Genomic DNA, 20678 nt, shown 5'->3' on the forward strand with positions numbered 1-20678 from the left:
CGAATGGACCTTTCGCCCGAAGACTGCGTCGAGCTCCCTTTCACTCACAAGGCTATGATTAGTTTCCCTCTTTGGGTGGGTCCAAAGAAGCTCGAGCCTGTGCGTTCCCATCGCTTCCTTGATGTGGTCCTGGACTCGAACCTGCGCTGGGTTCGCCACATTAAGCACATTGAAACCAAAGTGCAGCGATGGCTTCCTGCAATGCAGCATCTTTCTGGCTTAGGAAGGGGCTGTGATCAACGCTCCCTTCTAGCCGTTCACGCGGCTTTGGTGAGGGCGGCTGTGCTTTACAGCCTTCCAGTCTTGCACAGGATTTCTACAACATCGTTAAATACCCTTCGCACCCTGTTCGCCCGAAGCCTTCGTTGCTGCCTTGGAGTTCCAAGAATAGCTGAAACACGGCAAGTCCTAGCTGAAGCTGGTGAACTCCCGGTGGAGGTCCTCCGTGAACGGGAAACGGCTCGACCTACGTTTGGGTGCGCACGTTCCCCGTCACCCACTCCTCAGGAAAATTCGATATCGTCCTGAAAGTGATTTCCATCGCGTAGCGCAGAGGACACGCCAGGCTCTCAATGGCTTCACACCTAAGGACGTCACAGCGCCGAACGCCCTCTGGTCTCTTCCTGTGCCACCCACCTTCGCACGTCTTCCTGACTTCCAGGACCGCAGGGATCAGGTTCCCCCTCAAGTCCTTCGAGCCCATTTTTATGCTCTCGTAGACGCGAAGTTTTCTACCTCTGCCGCCGCATACACCGATGGCGTATCTCGAAATGGCAAGTCCACGTCGGAATTGGTGATCCCATCCGAAGGCGTAGTTGAAGGACGTCGCCTTTGGCATCATACCTCATCCACAGCTGCGGAACTCTATGCCATATTTTTCTTTCTGCAGCACATCGTTCACTTTACCCCACGGAATTGGGTGGCCTTCACTGACTCAACATATGTTCTGCAAGCAATTGACAATTCTGGCATACGAGGCTCCTCCGCACCGTTGGTTATGGACGTGTTAATGGCTTACAAACTTGTCTACAAAGCAGGACACAGGCTCGTTTTCCAATGTGTTCCAGCCCATTGCGGTGTCGAAGGCAATGAACATGCTGACAGCGCCGCCGAAGCAGCTCTCTCGTCTCGGAGACGGACGCGTATTGCGCTGCTGAGAGAAGACCGTCGGTCCGTACTTCGACGCCTCGTGGCTGCCCTGGCTACCCGCCAACGGACAGCTGACATTCTACCCCCTGCCCTGCTGACGAGAGTTGATCCAGCACACGCTTTCCGCATGCCTGCACATATCCCTCCTCAAGATGCCGCATTATTTCATCGAATGCGCCTCGACGTGGCCTTCACAGCACAGTGGCGCTACCGCTTGAGACAAGTTGCCTCTCCCCACTGCAGCCACTGCGGTGCTATTGAAAATCTAGGGCACATTACTCTCCATTGCCCACTCTACGAACCTTGCCGAACCGTACTCTCCGCATCCCTCAACGAGCTAGGCTCCCGCCCCCCTCTCTCTCACAAAATTGCTTGGTCCCTCGCCGCATCCAGCACACCAACACTGTGCCCTCAATGCTCTCTTCACCTTTCTGGACACCACAGGACTTCGATCCTTATTGTGAAGGGGCTCGTTATTTCATTCCCCGCATCACCACCAGCAATGGGGTAGAGTATCGTCCCCGGCGATGAAACTCCCCACCCATCATCCCGTAATAAAGTTGTTGTTGTTGAACATGAGAGAACTGATGTTCTGAGGCTGGAACAACATAGAAAGGACAAATACATACAAAGTTGTTTGCGAGAGCTGTGGGGGGCTGGCGTCGTTATACACGTTTCAGATTTCGAGACTGCAAAGAGCTTATGTGGAAAGGCACCGGTACGTACCTGAACCTTTTGCTACTCTTTATTCATCACACGGTCACCATTTATATTCTTTGTCGCAGGGACCAAAGGAAACGATGTGGCCTCCGCTGATTTCCAGACTGCAACGTGCTTATGAGGAAAGTTATCGCTATGTCCCTGTGTCTTTTTGACTCCTTACTCGCTACATGGTCACCATTCCTGTTCTTTGTCATATGGATAGAGGGAAACTATTCAGCCTCCGTTGGGTACAAGCCCGTTGGGTGCTTAGGGTTAGCCTTATAGAGGCCCAAACAATTAAGGATTTGGGTCAGGCCTGTGTCAGCGTTCCTTTCATTGCTTTAGCTGATGATAGGGAGCTGACGTACCTCGACACGTGTAAAAGTAGAAAGAACCGGCAGGTGGCCAGGAGCGTTTAAGCAGCTGATACGACAAGTTTCATTAAAGTGTTGGAAGTTAGCGCTTGTGTTGTGTTCCTCCTTAAGTCCTCGTTTTTATAGCGCTTTGCAGCAATATGGTCTCATACCAACAAGCCCCGATTTCGTCACTCTTAGGCAGGCATCTGTTTTGTTACATGAACAAAAAAAACAAAAAAAAAAAGAACATTGCAGGTTGGATGGCATGTGGCATCAGAAGAGTCTTTGAAAACAGAATGCAGATAAAGGGTGAGCGTGGAACTCTTAGGATCTCTGAAAGGAGAGTGGCGAGTTTGCTAATGTTACTTGTTTCCCGTTTCCGAACAGAAAAACTCATAAACGTTTTCATCGTTCGTTCAGCAAGGTTGAAGACACAGGTAGTTCGTTAGCTCGTTACAATGAGCTTTATGTCATGCACGCAAGCGTATGTCCACACTGATTCATTACTTGTTATGAGACTCTGCTTTGAAAATAAATGTTTCAAAAGATTCGTTTAATTCGCCTTTTGTGTGTCCAGAAGCAGTCTTTTCTTTTTCCTTTTTTTTCGTTGGGAACTCGCCGGTCCCCGTGATTGCTGCTGTGCCAAACGACATACGGAGATAACTGGAGGGCGCAAGTGAGTGCGGAATTCTACCTCGCTGAATGGTGTTTCTCATTTTTTTTTTTCTTTTTTCGTACCACGCTTATTTTCAAATCTTGTTCTTTGTTGCAGGGTTGAAGAGACCGATGTGGGGATCGAGCATAATGTCTTATTGTTAACATAGTTCCTGAGCTGCCTGATGTAACATATCGTGCGTTTCCGGTCACTATATCTAAAGGTTCGCCGTGCTTTCATTATCTTTGCAGGTCCCTTACATCGCGCGACTCGATAACTTTGAAGCACAGTGAATCACAGCACGTAGGTTTGAAGCTTGAACTGCTTGGCTCGAGTTCTCATCTGAATATTTCGTCAGCAGGTGTTCCCGGCAGTGCCTCGTGTCCGCTTTGCCTTGCGTATGGACGAAGCAGTGACTAATCCACAGTGCCGAGTCACAGTGCATCGCACTCTGCCGAACTCTTATGTGTGTCAACGGAGTTGGCGTTCCGCGCAAGACTCTGCCGACACCGAACTTCACGCTGTGATATCGACGACTCACCAGGAAAAAGTGCTTGACGTGAGCACACGTGCTTCTTTTTCCTTCTCATCCGCCCCTGTTCCCGCTCCAACTGTTCCAACGCAGGAGTGCTGGATAACCGCGGTAAAAAATATGTTTCAAATAGGTCTACATTCGTCTTGTATGTGGCTGTATTTGTTGCAATTCCATGTACAGGTAACGTGACAATGGAAAATAAAGTGACTTTGGTTTGTATATTGTGCACATTTTTGTCAGCTACGCGGGCCAACCTTCCGTGGTAGATGGGAAAGGTGGTACTAAGCGTGGGAGAGCGTGTGAAAGAGCGCAAGGGAAAATACAAACCCCTCTGAACCGCCTGAAGGCGAGCACCGAGGACGCGCTTCAAAGCCGTGTAGAAACCCTCTAATTAAGCGGCGACATTTTTGCAATTTTGTCACTCTTGGATAAGTGGTAGTCAAGCGGTGTGAGATTTAGAGTGCACCGCTTGCGTCGCAGGCGTACGTCACATGTATGTGACGTCACAAGTATGTGACATAAGTCACATACTTATGTCACATACTTATGTACATTATTGATCCATAACACAGTCACGTCCATGTTATTCACCGTACACTAGTCTGATCGAACTTATGCATCTAGATTTTCGGATCATTGTCTCAGACAACCGAGCCTCGAACTATTTTTTTCTATTTTTTTTTTTTCTTTTCTATATTTTGCCGAGAGAAACTGGAACACACTTCCTTTAGAAATACGTAGGAACAATGAATTTTCTTGGTTCGAAAGGGCAGTGCAATACTTTCTCTGCAACCTAGTTTAAGTGACAGTCTTGAGAGAGTTGTTTTTATTGAAGTGATTATGCTTTTTTGTTTTGTTTTTTGCTTTTTTTGATGGTAATTGTGACTGGTCAACTTGGTACTTCTGTATTATATGTCAGAGCACAGATTCCCCCAGCGGCCCTGAAAAAATAACAATGTAAATATTCTGGAACAAATGAAACACCTACCTACCTACCTACCTACCAAAAAAAAAAAAAAAAACAAAGACAAAAGATGTTGGCTACGTGTGGGCTATGTAGCAATCAGGACCAGCAAGTCAGTCGTGATCGTAGATCACTGTTGATGGACGCATTTGGGATTATTTGCCACCAGACGACGCCCCGAGACGTTTTACCTCAATTTTGCTAGTTGATTAAAAGAATGCAAAGCGTTCCATGCAGAGTTCGAGGTAACTCGTTACTGTAACTAGGTTCTTTTTCTTGGTAACCTGTAACTTAACTCGGTACTTTTGCGCCGTGGTAACTTTCTGAGGAACTCGTTACTTTTTCAGGTAACTTCGCCAAAGTAACTTAAGTTAAGTTCCAAGTTACTTTTAACTCGCTTTTCTCTCACGTCCATATATTTTCCTGCTTTCTCTCCGGTTCCTTCATGGCATTTTTTGTCATAAAACGTGATATTCAATCAATGACAGTATTTTATTCAGGAATTAAGAACCGCTGCCATTGAAATGAGTGAAATGAAGCTGAACCATTGTGCGTCCACAGGGAGTAAGATGCAAAGCGTTCGAATAGACCTCTACCAGAGAAACGTCATCATGACATTGATAGAGAGACTGAAACCGAAACAAATCGGAAGGAGAGGGCTGGGTTCCACGAACGGGAACTTGTTCGCTGCCTCCCATTGAAAGAGAAGCAGGACCGAGGGTCGCGTCCCTTTAAGGGACCATATCGTAATCCCCTCAAGACCGTGGCTTTCGGGCGCGACCTTGTTCACCTCTAGCTTCGAGCATAGTTCCAAATTTCTGCTGTCGAACACTATGACGTCATTTACAAACAGGGAGAGGTCTATTGTTGGACACAAACGAAAACGATCTAAACGTGTTGCACTCCTCCGCAGGCAACTCAAGGTCTAACTCAACTGCTCACGCGCGCTGCACCTGCGTAATTCTATTGTGCGTCCGAAGTAACTTGGAAGTAACTCGTTCTTTTTTTTAGTAACTCAGTAACTGCGCGTTACATTTCAGGCTGAAGAACTTCGTCATTAACTTAGTTACATTTCTCACACGGTAACTTAATTTGTAACGAGTTCTTCTTGACTGGTAACTCGCCCGTCTATGGTTCTATGTCACATCTGTAACTTGTTGCTCTGGGTTTACAAACAACGAGCTATTAAACTACGTCGTCATCATGAACTGCCAGCCTGTTGCTTTCCAGTACCCTTAAGATCCCCAAACTCATTTACCACCACCGGGTCATCGAGTTAATGCAACTCTACCAAGTATGTTCACGCTGAACGCCCTCTATTGGCAGTGACGTGCAGTCTGCAATCTGTAGGCGCCCGGTGAAGCGTTCTGGTACAACGTGCCTTCTTTCCTCCTAATGCCAGTGGACGTATTATGCGAACGCCAGGCAATCACTGCAGGATTTTCTTCCGACGGGGGGAATTAAGGCTCCCTCACGCGGATTTGTCGAGCCCCATCCAATTTATCGGCTCTTCGCACGTCCTCACTTCACTTCTTTGCTTTCTGCATGCGTTAATGCTCCCTGCGCATGCGAGGAGAATGTAAACAGGATGATAGGACTTGAAAGCGAGCACGAGCGCCATCTATCTTCCCTTCCACCATACCAACGAGAGCATTCACGTTAAATGCGGACAAAATATTTTAAAATATCAGTCGATTCCAGTGTAGTAGTTTAGAGTATGAAATACCCATAAGAGTATTTGGGATACGTTTAAGATACGCTCGGGTGTGGACAGGTTCCTGTGTGCACATTACTATACACTTAAAAATGAGCGTGGGGGGGGGGGGGTACATAAAGGGCACAAAATAGGCTCTGCCTCTCGTATTTCAACAAACCAGGGGCGAGAATGTTGTCATTCGGGATGATGGTTGGCTAGGAGCCTGCTATGTGGTGAAGTTCATTTTTAAGAGTGCAGGTTCTGGTGGTGGTGGTGGTGGTGATGATGATTCGGTTTTCTTTTGGCGCATCGACGACAAAACTAGGTTCCAGAATTTAGGCGTTTGCTTATAAGTGGCAATAAACGCCTAAATGTGTCATTTTCGTGATTGCCTGCGTTTCTGTCGACTCTACTGAATTGTAGCCTTTTTTGCATGTTTAGATGTCATAATGGCCTTTCTTTTCTTCCCTTTTTTTTTTTTTTTTTCAGAGGTGTAAGTGCGAGTACGCCTTCCAGGCTCGTGCTGCATTTTGCTTTTCGTTTTTGCGTGTTTGCGCCTTTTGTTCCTTTTTTTTTGCGTTTCGTTTCCTTCAGCACCTTGGTTTGCTAGAAGGAGTTCATATACAGTGAAACCTTCCTACGTTGGACACCCGCTGTGCCGCCGAAGCGTGTTCTACTTATAGAGGTGTCCGAGTTACAGAATATGAGGGAAACAAAAAATGGAAAAGATAACAGCTGTGTTGCCAGAAATGTCCCCCTTCTTCAATTTATGGTCCTTAGTGGTACCTGGTGGTGGTGCCTGGTAGTGGTACCTGGTGGTAGTGGTACCTCTACCCACTCTTCACTGATAATTATTACTGATTTTAGTAGATTCAATTCCGTTCAGATTCCGCTCAATGGCATTACCTCTGGAGCTTTTCGAGCAGCGAGGACTTGTCTCTGAAGCGTCAGCCCGCTTTTCATTGCTTTGGTGAAGTGCGCGTTCAAAGGCTCTAGACAAACCGAAGACAAGTGCTTACACAGAGAATTACAATGTAGACTGACAGCACTTGTTTTTGGACTCGAAAAACTAAAGCAACAACATGCTGAGACCAGTATAGGGGAAAAAAGGGGCGAAAGTCAATGCCACTGGCTCATTTTGGGTCTTTTTGGTGGAAAGATGGGCCGATATTGAGGTAATTTGGCCAGGGTTTTGTCCGACTTAGCAGGGAAAACCCTGTCCTACTTCCGAGATAGGAATGTGTCCGACATAGAGAATTTCGTCCCCATGTAGTTTCAATGGGAGCCTGCCCGTGCAATTAAATCTTGTCCGACATGGGGAGTTGTCCGACTCTGGAGGTTTTACTGTATATTTGAAGAAAAGATTTGACCTTACTTGGCCTTTCAACATCTTCGAGGGTGGAGAACTCAAGGTATTATTCAATATAGCGTGGTTCTAGACAGTCTCAGCATTCATGTGCAAGAAGTCAAAGCTTCCACGGCACCGCAGCCTTTCAAAGAGCAAGTTTTCCTGGATGGAACATTCTGAAACACCAACAATGCCAAAGAGCGTACGAGATGAATTTTTGCGTTTGCTTGCATATTTTGATGTTTCTGAGGACCTAAACGCCCGCCTCTTTCCGATGTTTTTACTGCCTATATTTATGGGCCGTACTCATCACATATGCATTTTTAGTGAATGTGCATTTTTTATTTAGCAACATTACCCTGTGAAATCGGCCCAGGGCACACGATCTCCCGTGCGATAGTTGTGACGTTGCCCGCCTAAGCGCGGCCAAGTATGGCAAGCATTACCACCATCTCCACCACCATCATCTCACTGCCAAATAGCTAGTAATGTACGGTACTTTATAACGGGACATACCCTGAGTTTATTATGAGGCGTCTTTCTGTAAAAGTAATTTCCTTTGTAACAAAAGCATGGTAAAAGGTCTAGTAAACCTCAAGTTGAACCCTAAAATTATTTTAATGAGTTACGCTTCGCGAACGTGCGTAAACTGCTCAAGTGGTCATAACACGAGCGTTGCATTCTGCAATTAAAGTGCACTACGGACTAAATTCCGTGTCTTGATAATCCCCACCAAAGTTACTGAAATCTTCTTCTCTCACTCTACATTCCTGCAAAATACCTTTGCTCTACGTGACGCGACAGCTAGAGAAAAGTAATTTTTATTTTTGAGAACTGTGACGTCATGTTAGGCTCCGACGGAGCGCCCGGCTGTCATCTGGAAACGTCGTTGCCCTTGGAGTCTTCCGGGGGGGGGGGGGGGGGGGGCTCACTTCCTGTATATCCTCCGACCAGAGCTGTACGTAACGGGTTACAAGGAACGCGTACTAACACCTTCTAAGAAATGCAACTAATAACGTACTTAGTTACAAAAATTGGTAACGCGTTCGTTCAAGTTACTTGTTCCCTTTCTCTTTATCTTTTTGCTCACTGTCACCAACCACGACCATCAGTTGTGGTTTTCCCCGCGCGCTATTCCACAATTGCGGGGGGGGGGGATATATTTGTTCGACCAAAGGAAAAAAAAAACGGGGAAAAGGTCAGCCAAACGGGACGTCGTCATGTCAATGATTATGTAAAGGCCTACTTGTTCATGAACGCCGTTTTTTTCGCTGAAAATCCCTCTTACGGATCACCGCCTTCAACACTGTTCTTTGGTGTAGATTTAGCCTAGCGCTTATTTGATGGACGCGCGGGTCGACAGTGTACATGAGACAATCACATATGTAGGTGATATAGATAGCAGTGATGGCCAGTAGTTAACTACATGTAGTTAAACTACTAGTTAAACTACCTGATTGTAGTTAAACAGTAGTTATCAACTACTTGCAGAAATGTAGTGTCCAACTACTAGTTAAACTACTAGTTTGAGTTATAAACTAGTTTGAGTAGCTAACTACAGTAGTTCGGTTACTGCAGACGCCAACTACTTCCAATTTTGCCGCAAGCTTTACGGCACGATTGCGCTTCCGACTTTTACCTTGAGCTACTTTTTTGATGAGAACAGAGGTGCAGAGCAATTGTGTCGTGCATGTGTACTAAATCTTCACTTTTAATGCTTGTATAGTGAAGCCTAATTTACTGTGAAATAATTCTGCAACTTAGTTTACATATTTGTGCGTGGCGCATTGATCTGTGACGAAGGAGCCAGAGTGTAAATCTTGTACATGGTCCGTCGTATGTTGTACGTACCTTTATGGCGGAAGCTTTCACTCCATAGAAAATATTTCCGCAGCAAGCTCTTTTGTCAGCGCATAATATACAAAAGACAGGCAGTGGATTTTACGACTGTATGTGAATTAGGCGACGTAAGCGCAAGAGTATATTTTAAATACCATTATCACTGCTTGTGATTCATATTTAGATGTCCAAGAACACTGCAAGAGATTGGTGTTGATGGACAACGTTAAGTAGTCATAGATGTAGTTAAAATACATTGCAGTAGTTAAAGGTGTAGTTTTAACTACTCCCTGGAAAAGTTGTTGAACTACTAGTTAAAGTACTCCATTGCAAAGTAGTTAGTAGTTATAGTTAAATTACTGTAGAAGTAGTTAGTGGCCATCACTGATAGATTGGTCATGCTTTCGTATTTCTGCCATCTGGTATGCAAATGTAACGTATAGAAGTAACTCGTTACTTGCAAGTAACGAGAACGCGTTCTTTTTATTTGTGAGTAACGGGTAACGTATTTTAGTTACTATTTTTTTTTTCGAAGGAACGAGTAACGTATTTAGTTCCTTTTTTGGGTAACGTGTAAAGCTCTACTTCCGACCTTCGAGAAAACACAAAGGAGGGAGAAAACATCTCTCCCATTTTCCTGTCTTTTGATCAGTGTACCGTGACTTCTCCAGCAGGTGACCCTCCTCGGACGCCGCCGTCGTTGCTAGGAGACGAGTGCTGTCTCCAGAACATGACATCATTGCAATTTGTGGGCCTATGATTACGTCACCTGCTCCTTGCGTCATCGAAACATGTGGAGTCTCAGCAGATCTTCAAAATTGACAGAAATGCACAGCGTTCGCAAACAGGATTGAAATTTCGCGTATAGAATCCTTGAGGCACCTCCGTTTCGTGGACTAAATAAAATAAACGCTGTTTTCCGAGTTCGGAGTGGCACTTTAAACAGAAAATCATTTACGTTTATGCCGGTTGACGTAATGAAAAACGAGGAAAAGCTCGACCGTTAGCGGCACCGCTTAGGCACCCACCCCCTCCTAAAAAAACGAAAAGCAACGTAATAACATCGACATACAATATATAGGGTGTACGGTGAGAAAATTCAATTAGATTTCTATAAAAAAGCTACGTGTGGTAAAAATTTGAGACTTGTTGCATGACACTCTGAAGCTTTTTGCCAGTCTTGGGTAGTAACTAAGTTACTTTTAACTTGTAACTGTAACTAGTTACTTTTGGGGGTAACTAGTTACATTTCCATAGAAGTAGCTTTTAACTGTAACTAGTTACTATTTTGTGAAAGCAACTGCAAGATGTAACTAGTTACTCGAATAAATGTCGTTCCTTTTTATTTCGTTAGTCTACCTTCCCCTACTTCCCCCTAACAGTGTCTTCCTTCCTTTGATCCGTAATCGGTATTTGCCCCCTGCCTTGAGATCTTGACCAAGCAGGGAATTCCAGCTTTGCGAACAGAAATTAATTGAAGTTAGCGACCCTCAACGGTCGGAGTGAGTCATATGTGAGTAATAGTGTCACTGCCGTAGTACGGGATCCTGCCTTCTGTGGATATGGACAAGGGAATGATTATGCACAAAGAGAAACTTTCCGGTCAGCTAACTTGCGCTCCGACCAGTGCAATGGCTAATCCTGCTCCGGTTGCTGCTGCCGTAAGCTTCCGTGGCCGCTCTATGAAGCAACCTTCGAGTTTTTATCATGGAAGGACGAGAATAATAAAGTGCAAGCTATGGAATAAGACGTACTCGGCAAACAGGACGTCAACTTCAAACCTGAAAAAACACCATGAGGCGTGTTCCTTGTTCTAGTGTATGTATCTCTCTCTACAAGCTACGAAACGCGTGCGTGTCAGCGTGCTCTTCTTTTTCACCGCGATGCGCCAAGTCGCATGCGCATGTCGTATTTTTTTGTGTGGGATAGCCGCGTATTAACTTATACTGCTTCTGGTTAAGTGCAAAACAACTTTTATTGCACTTCAGTAAATATGAATAAATTTATGTTTTTAACAATTGTATCACCCTCTCATGGACATTTTTATAGAAAGTAACTGTAATGTAACTAAGTTACTTTCTCTCAGTAACTGTAACTGTAACTAGTTACTCGACCAAGAAAGTAACTTTAACTGTAACTTAGTTACTATTTTGGCAGATAAACTGTAACTGTAACTCAGTTACTTTTTAGAAGTAACTTACCCAAGACTGCTTTTTGCCACCCAAACAAGCGCTTTCCATGAGTGTACCTCATTAATTAGGCTAAGCCTTGGCCTCCGCATCAAGTCCTCCTCCTAAAGGTTCCGCATCAAGTTAAGTCCTTGACTCCGCATCAAGACATTTTCTTAATTGATCTCAACACTTTGCCGAGGAACGGTACGATTTTTTTGCGTTAATTAGAAAGTCCGTGGCCACAACATGCTATTCCAATCGTAATTTAAACTTTCTTCAACTATTCCCAGTTATTTGACACCCGAAATCTTGCCATCTCTGCAAGCCCGTTTTCGGACTTCATCAGTGCCGGCATTATCAGCAAGGCTAGAAGACATTCCAACTGCCCATGGAAACAGTATACAGAAAAACAAAAGAGAGGGCGGGAACCGGCACAGTCACGCATTTTGTCTTCGCAAGCTGATCTATCCGCGGCCAGTAGTTACTGATGATCACCGACATCGGATGCTCTGTGTTGTTTTCTGTGTTGTCCTTTCCTCCTCCCCGTACTTTAGGCGATGTAACTTGAACAAGCGCGCCTTGATGAGCGAAGGTATTTGTTTGTTTTTATTTTTTTTTGCGATTTTTTCGGGTTTTCGGATGTCCAATTTTTGTGGAAACATTGTGAAAGATCCTGTATTTGTGACTGAAATGGTGTGTTGTGTCCATGGGCTTTCTAATTAACGCGGGAAAACTTACCTTTCCTTGGCATATTATTGCGCTTAATTAAGCTAATTAGACTAATTAAGGTACACTGAAAGAAAACACCTGTTTGGGTGGCATAAGCCTTCACAAGTGTCGTGTACGGGGTTTTCTATTTTTATCTAACGTAGATATTGCTTTTTAATTAATGACACTTTCTCACCGCACACCCTATAGACCAGTTTCCGTGGGTGACGTCACAAGGCCGGTGTGGGCAAATCAAATAAACAGAGAGTCTGGGACAATGAGAATAATGTGACGCAGTTTGCCAGAAATTACCATTCGACAACACCTGAATCAATCTGCAATTACATACGGCAATCAGGAGTCGCGTTCGTGTGGTTGCCCACACAACAATGGCGTCTTTTGTTTGTAAACGTAAAGAGGCCTATATATACGTGCGTCGAAGCGGGCTTCCTTCCAGCGCACGTTACATATGCGTCTCACACACTTCGAGGTTTTCACTTGCAAGAAGAAGTTTCGACGCCGGGTATTATCGATTTGAGCATTTTTACGCACCGCCTCGTGCACGCGCGAGAAATGAAGAAATGGTGAATGCCTCGCCATATTATTCGTAGCCGACTCTCTGGAATGCCGGTGCTCCACCAATTTCATCGGCGTCTCCCACGAGGTTCCACGGGAAGCAGTCGTTTCCCAACTGCAGGGACGAACGGACACGGTTCTTAATTAGAGCTGGGGCCGTTCATATTTCACTCCCTAATGGTAGATGCCTGAATGTCAGACGACGTTATTTCCACACGGATAACGAGACTGGACCATCAAGCTTGCGCAGAGAATCTCCAGTCGCGGGCTTTTTAACGTTTGTTTTTATATTTTTATATTATTGACCCTCAAGGCACGCACATTATACAGAGTGGAGTGGAGGTCGGGTTGCGTCAAAACTAACTTGAACTCCGCTACAGCCTACACGAGGTGGGAAGAGAGCTACACTGGCAGCGCCTAGCAGGAAACAACTCCTTCGTACACCTAGTATCACCCGTCTAACTGTAAATACAGGGCTACACATTTCGATCGAGTCGTAAAAATATAAGACGACTTCTCTGGTGCTTCACACTTTGCACACTGATAGTGATTTGCCCGAAGTTTCACCCTTATTTTTTTTTCAAAATTATATCACTTTGTAGAAAAACGGTTATAAAGAAAGGAAATTCTCACCCCATGCATTTCCTATGGCCCATAGCGCCCGCAAACCACCATTTCTTTCCTCTGTCTGCTTCACGTTCACATCACCAACTATAGGTGGCGCTGCCTGGAGATAAAGCAAAACCAGAACCTATGGAACAACCAACAACCAGATGAACCAGATGCAGGGTTTCGAGGTAGCGCCACCGATACGTGGTGATGTGAACGAGAAGCAGAGCGGGGAAAACATGGCGGTTCTCGGGCGGTATACGCAATAGAAAATGCATGAGGCGGGGATTTGCTTGGATTATAATTATTTTTTTTTTCACAAAATGATACAGTCTAAAAAAAATCATCTAAAGAACTTGAGACAAATGACTATAAGCGTGCAATATTTGAAGCGCCAGAGACGTCATCTTCTAGTTTTACGACGCGACCGAAATGTGCAACCTTTGCTAAATTCACCCTTTAGATGACCGAAACACCCTCCGTCTTTATTTCTCCTAACCACCACCAGGGTCTCCAGGCCCGAATGGCGTTCAAGTTAAATCTGAAGCGAGCTGTACACACACACAAAAAAAGAGTTAAGATAATTAAGTCTGGTATCACTGATACATGTACAGTAATTGTCTAAGACTAGGAGGTGGTGGGTTCGAACCGTACCACCGGCCGTACTGTCTAAGATTTTCCCTGGGTTTTCCTGCAGAATTTCGAGACGAATGTCGGTGCAGTTCCGCCTGAAGTCGACCCAGATAGCGTACTAACCCCCTACCGTGCACTTCTTCCCGCTCTCCTCTCTCCATCTATCCACGTCTGCACGCTGCTTATAGCCGCAGTCGCCACAGGGCTAACACGGAATTTTAAAAAAGCAGGTGCAGTAATTGTGCGCACAATGCGATTTCAGTACGGAAATATATTCAATCTGACTGAGGATTTTTAAACAATGTAATGCTGCTAGTTGACGTCAGCGCCTGAGGAAAGAGATTCTCCTCCACAACAACAACAATAAATACTGTAGAAGTGGTTTTTTTCGCGAGGAATTATTTTTCGCGTTTTTCGCGCGCACCTCCAAAGTCGCGAATTTAAGTTCCCGCGAATAACTCTGGTCATATGAGGGCGAAAAGCGTTCGGCGTTCGACGCTATACCGTGACTACCTGACCCCTCTATTCCATGCAGCGTAGGCAGTTTAAGCAAGCGCAGAAGATTGTCTTATCCCATCAGGCAAGATGCAAAGAAAAGAAAATTCATCATGCTTTTGTTACTCCTATAAACGCTTTGCACTATACATACAATATACCACTATACCACGAAGCCGGAACATGCCTTTCCCCGCATTATCAAAACCAGATCTTATGATAGCACCATATCTCAACCGAACTGTTCAGTGCCGAAAGTGATAATTAATAAGAACTGCTAAAATGAACTGGCTGACCTGCACACGACCAGTACTATGGCCTCCTACAGGGCCTTTCCTCCCATCGCTGTCAGGAGAAGAAAGGAATAGACCTAGAATGCCGCAATACACGTGAACAACGGATGTCTTAGTACGTGCCAAAATATGCCCGAGTATTGACGGCGGCACGATATGCAAGAGCAAAGCACTCCCGGAAACCTGTGTCGCGAATTTAAGTTCTCGCGAATTAATCCTCAAAGCAGGTCTGGTCGAAAACGCGAAAATATTTTCCACGCGGAAAAAACCACTTCTACAGTAAGTAATGATGATGATGTGGGATGTTTCGCCACCGAGGTTCCATTCCACAGAGGTTCTTGATACAAATGATTCAGAAGAGATATTTGGGTTACACAGCGACGGACTCCTACTTTGTTGTGAGATGTATTCAGCATGAAGGAGCAGGGATGACCACTCAGGGCAGGATCATGGTCGTAAATTTTTCGAAGAGGCTCAGACGACTAATATTACGATCCATTGATAGCAGCGAAATATGAAGGTTAGATGACATTGATGTGGGATTGATGTTTACTAATTAACTCTCAAAGACATTAAAGGGACACTAAAGTGTTGAAATTTATTTCGTGGAATAAACGACAGCAGCAGTTGACAGCGATAGAAAACGATCGGGGTTCCGCCGTTGCATGGTACGTCTTCTGCCCTTCTCCAGCGCGACACGGCAATGGAATAGGACGCCAAATCAAATCAAATCGAATCGAATCGAATAATTTTTTGTCAGTTGTGGCAAGAAACATATTTGTTTACAGAAGTTGACCAGAACGCGACGATATAACCGCTTTGACAAGAGCACAAAACCCCGCGAGATTGCACTCGAGCGCCGACAGTATCATAAAGGTACAAAGAAAAAGTGACAAGGATTTCATAAACTTTTGCTGTGGACATACTAAGGATATTTAGGAACTAAATGAGTACTTACAACACATATAACACATAAAATAGACACACATTACTATACATACAAACTAACAAACACTATAGACAGATAACTCTAAAGAAATAACGTACGTAATGCACTTACCGAAAGGTTATTTACGTTTACACCATCCGGTATCATATAAGTATTTAAAACCATCATAAGCATCACCAGAAGGTGTTTTCGGAGACCAGTTGGAGACGTTGCTGAAAGCAAGAACAGTGAGAGTGGAAGGAATCGTCCCTCTTAACTACTGGTTCGTCCAGATTTCCGTCTGACCCAACGAAACGCGAAAACATGTTGCAGGTAGCTCCGTGGCAAGAGCTCCGCAATTTTTTTTCTCTCCTCAGCTTTTCTTTTTCTTTTTTTGACACGCTTCACCTTGAGAAATGGATAAGACATAGCTACAAGAACTGAGGCATCATGCTTAGAAAAGCCCAGAAAGCCACCTCAAAGATTTTATTGCGGGCGTCCTCTGGAAGAAACTACGTATGCAACTACAATATGACTAATTATCTAACGCTCATTACTCAACACAACAAACAGGGAATTTTGGGCAAAAGTGAGATTCGCTACGAGATCGAACAGTGTCGACGCACTGCGGAGAGCTGTCGTAGTGTGGACGTGTCGTCTGCTTTTACGCGTTTATTTCGCGTTCAGTTCAGCAGGGGGTGATTCGGGAACCGAATAGGATCGTACCATCGCTGCACAAGTGATCTTGTGATGAATACACACAAGAATTAAGGAAAAGAACCATCAACTCCGAACATCGGCCCGCATGTTATCCACACCAGGAAGGTGACAGTGTCACCCCCTATAGAGCTGTTGAAGCAAAGTTTGCACAGAGCCATTTCGGGCCCAAGCGGCCACGGATCCAAACAGTAGGGAGTTTCATCAGCGGGATCTGCGTGGTGTTTTAAGCGGTATGCGTCAAGCAGAGCTACAAAGCCTATTAGAAATTCGTACAAAAAGTGGTGCACCTTGCCAAGTGCGAACAACTCTCGACCATGGATTTAAAAGTGCCGTGTCGTCTGCTAAACTACCGAGCGTTGCATATGTTGGGGCGCTGGCGTCGCTGCTTACGCGCGCCACCTGGCCCACAGAAACAGGTCTATAGGTCGATCTTGCAGCGAATAGCAGCCGTTGGATGGGATGGAAATGGAATCGTTGAGTACCATTCTGCCTCTGAAAAATCTTGAAAAGGGGCGCATGCCGTGAAATATCGGTCGCCGAATTTCGCTTTGCAAATGAACCGAAACCAAAACACCGCGCCTCAGGAACGCGTCACGTTCTCCCACAGTGGTTTATCTGGCCCAGAAAATGGTTGATCTGGCATGCAGATGAGGCCCTACTCGAACCATCTCCGGCGCTCCTAATCACGTGGCACTCTAACACGGAATGAACGCTGTGCCAACGCCACCTAGATACAGAACTGGCCTGCTTATTGCCTACTCTCCCTCCTTGGCTACGTGAACATATATAGTCAGAATTCGTCTGCTACTGCAATTCGCCGTACTGCGAATTCACGAACCGGCAAATGATTACAGCTTACTCGGAACCTGCAGACCTGAATATTTAGACAAAAAGTGCAACACGCTTTCCAGAAAATCACTCTTGAGAAAGATTGGGGCCGCTTTGCGCTTTATTTTTCCCATAGTTTTCCATATATTTTCTATATTTTTCCCATTTAGAACGTGGGGACGTACAATCAACACTCGCAGACGACGGTGGTTCGTCTTCATGGCCACGCCCGGTGAAAGCACCTTTCGTGATTGGCTGCTGCCGTTGAAAATACGATCGTGATTGGCCGACTATTAGTTGTTACGTCACGTCGTCGAGTAAGCAGGCTTTCTCTATCTAGGTGGTGTTGGCTGTGTTCCCTGCGCTCCTTGTCGCCTCCGTTTCGGTTTCGGCTCATTTGCATATCGAGATTCGGCGACGGATATTTCAACGCACGAGAACATTTGAGGAATCTTTAAACATACAATGGCTTTTAACGAGCATAGTCTCCTAGCTTGCTTGTCACGCTTTTGCTCGATATCTCTTAATTAATTACTTAATTAATAAAGCGTAGGTAAGTATTCATCTCGTAGTTACATACTTTCTTCGAGAGGATGTCCGGCTTGCCGTGTAACTCAACTGCAAGAACCACATCTATGCTGCTCTCGTAGCCTTTTTATAAAAAATACGTAAATGATAAAAAAAGTCCTTATGTATACTGAGAAAACTGTATTTAATTGTAAATATAAGTACATTTTGAAAATTCATGTAGTTTTAAGTGATATTTTACTTACAATGCATTTAAATACTATCAATCCCTTTAGCTGAGACAATGAAACGTAAAAGAACGAACACAAAGCTTGAACACTTAAATGTTGCATTCGTCCTACTCTGTTTCAACGCCTCAGTTGCTACAACGTTTCGAAGTTGTACCTTCTATTTTTCACCTTCCACAAGTTCCTACAAAAATAGGAGCATATCACAGCCTCGCACTCATTCAGTTGTAGCGGATTACTGCACGAAAGTCACGGGGTAAATTGACGGAAAATATTTTCCCCGCCTCACGACGAATCTCCTGCAAATAGGCCGTCTTGCGCAAGAGCCTATACATCCGAGAGTGTCGCGTTGATGTCGCAAATCGTCCTCGCTATATTCCACACATTTCCCCCGATGACTTTATCCTATTGTGCTATTTGGAGAAGCAGCTATACGAGGACAGGGATCTCAGTTTGACGTCGAGGGGAAGGAAGCTGTGGAACATTATTATTCTCCGGTCGATTTCTCACAGATGTGTTCAGTGCATTCATGTTCGTGGGACCGACACATAAAGACATTTTCTCGATCGTAGAATTGCTTCTGTGTTAGCCTTAGACCTTTTTGATCTTCCTTCCTTAGCATGACATCATAAAGGAGAATCTTTGATCGTGTACCCACAAAGTGGAAAACGATAACAGGAAGATGAAGAAAAAAAGGGGTATGGAATGCGTAGATAAAATGCTGAATATGATAAGGGACGGGTCTTGAGGAAAAATAACGTACTACGGATTTTGAACTTTTGCCGCCAGCGGCATGGCAGAGCGGGTGAAGGCGCCCCGCTCGTTGATGTTAGCCAAGGTCGTATTGAAGACTGGGAGGTAGTGGGTTCGAATCCTACCACCGGCTGGTGCTGTCTGAGGTATTCCCTGGGTTTTCCGAAGACATTCCAGACGAATGTCGGCACAGTTCCCCCTGAAGTCGGCCCAGGACGCAAACTAGCCCCCGTGTCCCCCACTCCTTCTCGCTGTCCTCTCTCCATCTGTGCTCATCTGTACGCCGCTCATAGCACCAGTTGCTTCGCTGCGCTCACACGGAATAAGAAAAAAATCGAGACCTTTTGATTCAAACAGCTGGGAATATTCGCGAGGTGATTTTCGGAAGAAACTGTATCCAACGAGTGTTTACACACGAGAAAATGGCATCGCATGATGGGGGAATGGAACCTGTTACTGTGAATATCGTATAATTTCATGATTATACGGATGATCTGAAGAGACCAGTTACTCTAGTAGGTGATTTTAATGGAATTTTGGGGCAATCTGAATCTTTTCATTAGACATCCTGTACATTCTGCAGTCGTAGGGGCATAAGGGCTATATAGGTATTCCGACCCGAGTCTGATATCTTCCATAAGTAATCATCTTCCTGTCTTTTGTTTTATAGAAACAACAAAGAAAATGGTAGCTTAAATTCAGTGCTGTCGATGCACATAAAGCGGAATATTACCGAGAAAGGCTTAGTGAACTTCGAATTATCAATACGAACTATAAATTGCGACGAGTTTTGCGAGGAACAAGACGCAAACACATTGTATACGTCATTCGATAGAAAGTTGTACGAGTGTTACGATGCAGTATTTCCTTTGATAGAGGAAAGAACAGCGCCGAAAAATATTAGGACGGCGTGGATTACTACACTGCTCAAACGAATAAATTACTGAATGAAATTGTTTGAAAAGTTTCTCAAATCTCGTGACCCAAGTTTATGGGTTGAATTCAAGCGTTTTAGACACAAATTGCCTTGTGATATAATAATTAAAAAAAACCGAAAACAGGAGTATTATATAAGATATTTCAATGCCGTCCAAGGCAATCCCACTAAAATATGGCGCAAGATTAAACAGCTTGCATTTGGATTTGAAGACAAGTCACTTCCAATTGAAATAACTATAAACTTGGTTAAACAACAACAACTTTATTTTCGGCCGTGGAGAGTGGGAAACTTGGTTAAGTATCGCGGAACACAATCAGCAGATGCGTTGAGTGATAATTTTACGAATGTCGGAGCTAATAAAGACGATAACAGAGCTTCATTACCTGCATATACGGTGTGCTCTTTATCACTCTCTGGCTGACTATTCCTATCACCAACATCCCCGGCTGAGGTAGAGGGTGTCATTCGCGAACTGAGGAACACGACTTCAACTGCGGTAGACGATTTTAAGATTGCTTCCCTCGTAAGCTGAAGGTTGCACAAGTAACTCTTCTGAGCAAAGGAGCCAATAAAAGCGACCCTAATAACTATAGCCCTATAACACTCTTACCTGTGTTTTCGAAGGTAATAGAAAAAGATTAATAAAAAGCTCATAGCTTTTTGAACGAGCGCAGGTCAATTTTTAATGCGCAATACGGGTTATTCAAGGGCAAATCCAGTGAGCAAGCTTTGACTCAGAGCTAAGCACAACATAATTCGAAATGTTGAAAGTGAGCTCATCCCAGTTGAATTTTTTTTTTATTAAAAATGCATTAGATTCTTTTCAACATGACATTCTTATTCATAAGTTAGAGCACTACGGGACCCGTGGTGTGGCTGTTAGTTTATTCAATAGCTACCTTTCAGATCGTCTGCAGAATCTAAGCTTGCGGAATCATAATTCTAGCTTACGCGAAATTAATCAGGGGGTACCACAGGGCTCCGCACTTGTACCGACGCTGTGTTTATTGGATATCAATGAATGA

This window comes from Ornithodoros turicata, chromosome 1 (assembly GCF_037126465.1).
Source record: "Ornithodoros turicata isolate Travis chromosome 1, ASM3712646v1, whole genome shotgun sequence".
NCBI classification, from domain to species: domain Eukaryota; kingdom Metazoa; phylum Arthropoda; class Arachnida; order Ixodida; family Argasidae; genus Ornithodoros; species Ornithodoros turicata.